The sequence below is a fragment of the Condylura cristata genome, unplaced genomic scaffold (assembly GCF_000260355.1).
Source record: "Condylura cristata isolate star-nosed mole 26May11 unplaced genomic scaffold, ConCri1.0 scaffold00001, whole genome shotgun sequence".
NCBI classification, from domain to species: domain Eukaryota; kingdom Metazoa; phylum Chordata; class Mammalia; order Eulipotyphla; family Talpidae; genus Condylura; species Condylura cristata.
In genome coordinates this window covers 80,281,234-80,288,915 of record NW_004567102.1, presented here as the reverse complement: position 1 = coordinate 80,288,915, position 7,682 = coordinate 80,281,234, and positions in this window count along the sequence as shown.

Sequence of the window (7,682 nt, the reverse complement as noted above, 5' to 3'; positions counted from 1 at the left end):
TGCATTTCCTCTTTGGAGAAGTGTCTTTTTAGCTCTTCTGCCCATTTTTAGATGGGTTTATTTTTGTTGAGTTTCATCAGTTCTTTGTATATCTTTGTGATCAATCCTTTATCGCTAGTTTTGTGTGAGAAAATTTTTTCTCAACCAGTGGGATGTCTGTCTTTTGTAATGTCTCTTTTGCTGTACAGAAGCTCTTTAACTTGATGGAGTCCCATCTATTGATCCTCGCCTTCACTATCGTTGCCTTAGGTGCTGTGTCTTCAAAGATGTTACTGAAATGTACCTCCTGCAGTGTTTCACCCATCTTTGGGACAGCAGATTTTTTAACTAAGGATACAGATGTGCCACCACCACCCCACCCCCACGCAGCCCCCTCAGAACCACTCAGCCTGAGCAAGATTATTGGGGTTAAGAGTGCTCCCCTCCGTCTTCCACAGGCTGACCCTTCTCCTCAGCTTCTCTGGTGCTGCATTTCCCATCTCCTCCTGCCCCCAATCTATATTTTCTCCTGCCCCCCCAACTTTCAAACATTTTTCCTTCTAGTGATTCGGATTTTCTCTACCAAGGACACCAGGAGTTAATCAGACTAGCTGAAGACAGACAGGGTCATCAAAGACAATCTTGGAGCCAAGCTCTCAAGCAAATCCAAAGTGTTTGTCTCTCTGTTCACTTCCTTCTGCAAACTCTCCACTGGCACCGAGGAGCAAGACTAAAGCCAAAAACCTAGAAACTTTTGGCTTCACCAACCTCCCCCGCCAAGCCTGGCTGCGGTCACAAGTTGCTCAGCCCAACCTCCCCCGCCCTGCCTCAAGTTGGCCACTTGTGGTGACCGGCAACACCCGGCTGAGCTGGGAGGGAAGCAGCGACTGCTTCCTGCCCCCGCCTGTGTTCAACGCCTCGGGCCCTGGGGTGTCAGAGCCCGCACAGCCGAGCCTCGGGGCCGCAAGGTTCCTCCCCGCCCCCACCAGTGATGGGGGCCCTGTGGCGGGCCGGGTCCCTTGTGGGGTGCAGCGTCCTGGAGACAGGCCCTGTGTGGGCGCCGGTCAGTTTCCCACCACGAGGGGCCTGGGACCGCGGAATCACAAAAGGGCGACTCGGGTCCCTGGAAAATGCGGCCCTGGAGTGCGAGCTGGGCCTGCCCGCGACCCACCTCCCTGCCTGCACCCCGTGGCAACCCCTGTTGCCGGCCCCACCTGTCCCAACCCGGTGGGGGGCCACGTACCTGTGGTTGGAGGGGAGAAATCTAATGAAAGAAAATGAAATAAAGTTTAAATATATCAATGAAATTTAAAACGAAATAACTAAAATACAATAAAATATTGACTACAAGGGCTTTTTTTTTTAATGACAGACATGTATTTTTTACATCATTCATTTTGTACATTTTTTCATCTCGGTTGTAGTCCCGCGGACACCCACCACCACTTCACCTGTGCGCCTCACCATTACTATGTGCTCTTCCGCCCAGCTTTGATCTTGTTCCCCGGAGAATGTCTCTGGTTTACAACAGCTATTTGTTGTTGCTTTCTTTTGACTTTATTACAATTCCTTTTTTATTTTCTGATCCCGTACAGGTCTGCTATGAGTGAAACTGATCCAGGAATAGTCAGGAGCCTCCCCAGCACTGGCTCTGACAAGGAATCTGGGGCAGAAGGGATTAGCACAGCTATAGAAACCAGTATCCTTATGCCACCAAGCCTAGGTTACAAAGCTCAAGATCAAAGCAGGTAGCAGACTGCCGTAGGGGTGCCCATCACAGACCCACAGGGAGAAAGATAAAGATACGGAGATTGAGCCCATTGTGGGATCTCCTGTCCCTCTCAGATTCTATTAAAAATCCACAAACCCAGGCCCACCAGGAGTGAGCCCCTCAGAGAGAAGTCTGTATCAGGGCAGTCTCTCCACCAGCACCACCAGCACCGGGCAGCAGCCCTCTGCCCACCTGTGCCTATGCACGTGCTTCTTCCCACCCCCTCTCCCCCTCCTCAGGGCAGCAGCCTCCTGCCTGCCCCTGACCTGCACCTGCCAGGACTTCTCTGCACTGGCCTCCCTCAGCGGATGCCACTCTCCTAAGGCTGCTGCCTGCAACCACACAGGCCTCTCTACAGGCCTGACCCTTTGAGGCAGCTCTCCCTGCCCACTTGTGCCTATGCAAGTGTCCTTTTCCTTAATAGCCTGCTCTTTAAATATAAATGAGTTTGTTTCCTGGAGAAACTCACCTGGGAACTCACCACATGCCGCTGAAAGGGGAGCTCGGTGAACCCTTCCCCAGAGTGAAACCAAGGACTCTGTGCAAACTCCAACACGACATCAAAACCATCCAGTATTTTTCTTTTTCTTTCTGGTTTATTTCACCAAGCATAATCCCTTCCAGCTCCCTCCATGTTGCCGCAAATGGCATGAGTTTGTCTTTTTTGATTGCTGAGTAATATTCCATAGTGTCTAGGTAACATCTCCCGTCTCTAGAGGGGGTAGGAGCTCATTTACTTCAGGGACTGTCATAACAAGAGACCCCAGAGAGACAGCCTGGACAACAGAAACATGTTCTCACAGTCCTGGAGGTTGAGGCCAAGGTCAAGGTGCTGTCAGGTTGGCTTTCTCCTGAGGCTTTCCAAAATGGCCACCTTCTTGCTGCGTCCTTGCTGACCTCCCCTCTGTATCCACCCTTATACCCCCTCAGGGATGCGGTTCTGGACTCAGGCTCACAGTGACCCTGGGCCCAGAGTGGCCTCTAGCCACTCTAGCGGCCAGGACTCAGCAGCCCCTGGGGTCATTAGGTCAACAGAGTAGGTAGGTGTCCTGGCACTGGCACGAGAGGGACAAAGAAGCAAATCAGCAGCCAGAGCCAGTGGCCCAGAACCTTCTCCCTGGCCTCGCTGCCCTCCACTGCCCTCCACTCACCCTGTAGAAGTGACCAGGGACCCGCTGCAGGAGCTCTGTCCCCAGGGCTGCATCGCCCTCAGCACAGTGGGAGGCCTGGGACAGGCCCTGGGATGGGCCGCCTATCTGGAGGCCTCAACCACCCTCCATCTGGGCAGCAAGTCAGGGGCCAGGCTGCTCCCCAATCCTGAACGTGTGTTCAGCAGTTCTGCGCCACAGCAGAGGTGTGCTGACCTCAGGTCTGGGCTGTGTGAGGGCTTTTTCTGGCTGTGTCTTCAGGCAAGTGGATAAGGATGAAGATACTTGTAAGCTGGAGAGGCCAAGAACTCAGGGTGAGATGACCAGTTACGGGCTTTGATTCTCACCTTTTGCTTTCTTAGAGGCTCCTGGGAGCTGCTAATATCTTACCCCCACTCAAGTTCCTAGTCTGCAACACAACTTTATATTTAAACTATAGACCAAGGTTGAATGTTTCAAATAAAGGGGGGCCTTCCTGGTAGCGCAACGGGTTAGGACACAGCGCTGCAAGCTGGACACAGCCACCTCAGTGCAAGCTCAATCCCCATCCCGGAGGTGACCCACAAGGCGATGCAGACCCCCTCCTGTCTCACCTACCGCTCCCCTCAGCAGTGTACTTCGTCGATCTGCCTGTTCTGCTCCCCACTCTGTCTCTGGTGAAGCCTCTCACCACCCCTGCACCTCAAATTGTACCCCAATTCTATATGCATAAATAAATAATTTTTTTAAAAGAGTTCATGAGGTAGACACTGAAGAATTAAAAAAAGACAGGACAAGAAGATGTGTTTTGCACATACATAAATTATGTCTGAGAATATGAAAATGCTCACAGTGGTCATCTCTGAGCAGTGAGTGGCAGGTGGAGTATTAGCTCATTTTGTTGCTCCAGATTCAATCATTTTATGCAACAAACATTCCCATGCTATAAAATGGCATTTTGTTGCACATGCTCCCCTGGCCACGTCCCACCCCTGGAGTCCGGGGGACTGGAAGCCGCTGGAGTTAGCCGGCCAACAGAGTCGCACCTCCGTGGCACCTAGGCCCGCAGCTGTCCTGGCTCGCCGGGACTCCATGTCCCTTCCTCCCTGCCCTAGGACCTTGCCCCTCCAGCTAGCTCCAAGCCTGCGGAGTCAGAAAGTCAGCCAGCCCCGGGTCCACCATGACACTTGCTGACAAAGTGGATGGACACTATCTGGTCAGTCCTGGTGTCCAACCCAACAGATTCCAGCACAGCACTAGGAAGCTGAAGCCACTTTAGCATGAGTTCAATCCCTGCCCCGGAGGGGACCCACATGGCGTGGCAGACCTCTCCTGACCCGCCCGCTGCTCCCCTCAGCAGTGTACCTCATCAGTCTGCCTGTTCTGCTCCCCACTCTGACTCTGGCCTCTACCCCAGTTCTATATGCATAAATAAATACATCTTTAAAAGAAAATGTGGCCTCCAACAAGAAAGCTTCAAAGTCAACATGGAGGGTTGGGGGTGGGGGTGACCTGGGAGATACCAATGTCCCCCATACTCTGAGGTGCAGACAGTTCTGACTATTTGTAGGTGATCCTTAGTTAAGGTGCCAGAAAGAAATAGGTCCTAAGTGTTGCACACCTGGAGGAAGGAAAAGGGAAATCTGGCATACATGCCCGTAGATCTCGGGCACTGGAGAAGAGACAGTGTCAACTAGGGGCGAGCTCCCCCCCCCCACACACAAACCCTCTCTAGGCCCCCGCCAGGCCCCTCCAGGCCTGCAGTGAAGTACATGCCCTGAGAGCCTCCCAGACCCCTGGCATGTGCCAGGGGCAGACAGATCTGTGAGCCTGATCACTGGAGCTAGCTGGTAGCCCAGAGGGCAGTGGGGCCAGGCCCAGAAATCTGAGCCACCCGGGGAGGCCTTGCTCTTCCAGCCCAGCCTCCAGCCAGTCTTCTGTGCTTGAGTCCCTTGATCACACTGGGTAATTTTTTTTTTTTTTAAGATTTATTTATTTATTCATACAGAACTGGGATACAGGCCAGAGATGCGGAGGGTGAGAGGCTTCACCAGAGACAGAGTGGGGAGCAGAACAGGCAGATCGACGAAGTACACTGCTGAGGGGAGCAGTGGGCGGGTCAGGAGAGGTCTGCCACGCCATGTGGTCACCTCCGGGGCAAGCGGGAATCGAACTCATGCTGAAGCGGCTTTAGATTCTCAGTGCTGTGCTTTAACCCGCTGCGCCACCAGGGAGGGCCCACACTGGGTAATTTTTTATAAAATCTGTAAGTTTACTAATCCTATTACAAACTTCTGTGATGTTCACCTCCTGAAATATTAAATCTTTGCCTTAAAGGACTCCTAAAACAGATAAATATTCTCAGGTATGAGACTTCTTAATGCCTAATTATCTCCTGGTACTGTTCTAAATCTGTATGTTAAAAGAGTCAGAAAAGGCTGTAGTGAGTGGGAAAAGTCGGGCTCAATAAAATAAGTGCTGCCATTGCCAACGCCCTGCAGGCGCGGGCTTACCCAGGCTCACAGAAAACCTACCTGAAGGAAACACCAGAGGAGCCCCAGCGGCCCTGTGACGCTGCTGCTACAAGTCTGGATACTAACACATAAAAAAAAAAGGGGGATCCTCCCCTTCTCTGAAGGGAGGAGGGACCTGTCCCGCAACCGCCAGCTTGCCAACTGGATGACAATGGCGAGGTCTCCTGGACAATGAAGCCTTCTGGACTACGAGTGATGGAGGGATGACGCCGTCTCCCCGACGATCTCCGTGGCTGAGCCTAGGGTAACTCTGGATGTCGCAGGTAAATATTTTCTTCTTGATCTGGGAGTCACTTACTCTATACTAGCCCACCTTTTCTTCACACATGTAATAGGAGTAGATGAAAAAAAAAAAAACATAAAATACCACCTACGTTCAGCCCAGCACCCTCCTTCAGCATGTTGATGACCCTCTCCTGATGAAGTCTCTTTCCAGAAAAATTGGTCTACTTGTCTTTTTCTCTTGGAAAAGGGAGACTCTTCTCCCAGTAAATGCCTTGACTTCTTTAGATAAAGTTTGTCATGACTCAAACGTCGAGTAAAGTGAGCTGTGTGTTTAATAAGAAAGAAATATGTTGGAGATAGTAGTTTGAAGATCTTGAAAAGAAAGATAGAAGGAAAAAAGTGAGGCCAAGAAGGTAAAAGAAAGTGTTGAAGTTATTTGAAGGTCTTAAAGATAGAGGGAAGTGCTGAAGGTCTGAGAGCAGTGAACATGCTATGTGCTAGAATGACTTGCTAGGCTTAATATCAGTAATTATGTAAAACCCAACTTTAATTTCTCTTTCAGCTATAGTAACTCAAATATACTTAAACTGCCCTGACTCTATCAGGAACCATATAAAACCCTTTCACCATATTTGGAAATTTGAGTCTTGTTGACCTGCTCTTAAATCCCACCCAAACCCTGGAATTTGGAGACCTCTGACTCCAAAGGCCCTCCTGTAATTTGAGTCCCACCAAGACTGAATTCTATTCCTTTTTGTCCTATTTTTATTTTTCTCTGTAAACCTTCTCTTCTGACCCCTCCCAAGATACAAATTCCAGGTTGCACACAAGGAGACAGGATATACCTCCTCAACAAACTGTCTTCCTGACTTTCATGCCTGCACCGCCATCCAGGCCAGCTCATCTCGCTTTGGGCCTGATGGACACATGCGGCCTTTCCTGGGAATGGACCTACACCAGCTCGGGGCAGGTGGGACAAAATGTGGCGAAGCTACACGAGTTGGCCAAAAACATCGGAGAATCCAACATCAAAAGAGATGTCTTCTGGGAATGGCTGCAACAACCTTTTTTTACCATGGCTAGTCCCATTACTGGGCCCCTTAATATCAGTCATAGCCTTCTTTACTATGGCCCCATGCATGGTCCGTTTATTTAATGGCAGGGGTGCAGGCTCTAACCAAGGTGGCAGTAAATCAGGTCCTGTTACACCCCACGGCCCCCTATATTCCTTTGCAGGAAGTCCACGACAGTCCCTAAGTCACGCAGGAAGCAACCATGGAGAAACCACATCCTTTTCCTAATAACTAAGAAAAAGTGAGGAATGTTGGGAGTGACCAAAGATTTACTGACAAGGACTGAATTAGGGCGGTAAAGAATTGAGCCTTGGGCCCTCCCTGGTGGCGCAGCGGGTTAAAGCACTGCACTAAGAAGCTTAAGCCACTTCCTCATGAGTTCGATTCCCGCCTGCCCCAGGAGATCCACATGGCGTGGCAGACCTCTCCTGACTCGCCCGCTGCTCCCCTCAGCAGTGTACTTCGTTGATCTGCCTGTTCTGCTCCCCGCTCTGTCTCTGTTGAATCCTCTCACCCTCCGCATCTCTGGCCTGTCCCCCAGTTCTGTATGAATAAATAAATCTTTAAAAAAAAAAATTGAGCCTTGCATCCAAGCTTGATAAAGTGGTAATAAACTGCCCTTGAAATCCTGGATGGGACTAGCTGAAGGTGACAGTGAACTGGGCCTCACATCAAGGACACAGCGAGGAGTCACCTCTTTGGCATATGAGTTTAGAATCTATATATGAGACCCTTCCCCCTTATTGGGTTGGCAGTAGCTGCGGACCCCACTCTAGGGGCTCCGTCTCAGCTGCTGTCCGGAGCATAAACGCTGCTTGCTCAGCCTTTCTGCCTCCCGCTTTCCTTTCTTGCGGCCATCACAGAAGTTGGGACGAAACAGGAAGTACACTGGGGGGACAGCAGGCCAGGTCTGCTGCGCTAGCGATCACCTGCCGCCGGGATGCGACGCGCTCTGGGGCCGCTGCAGAGAGCT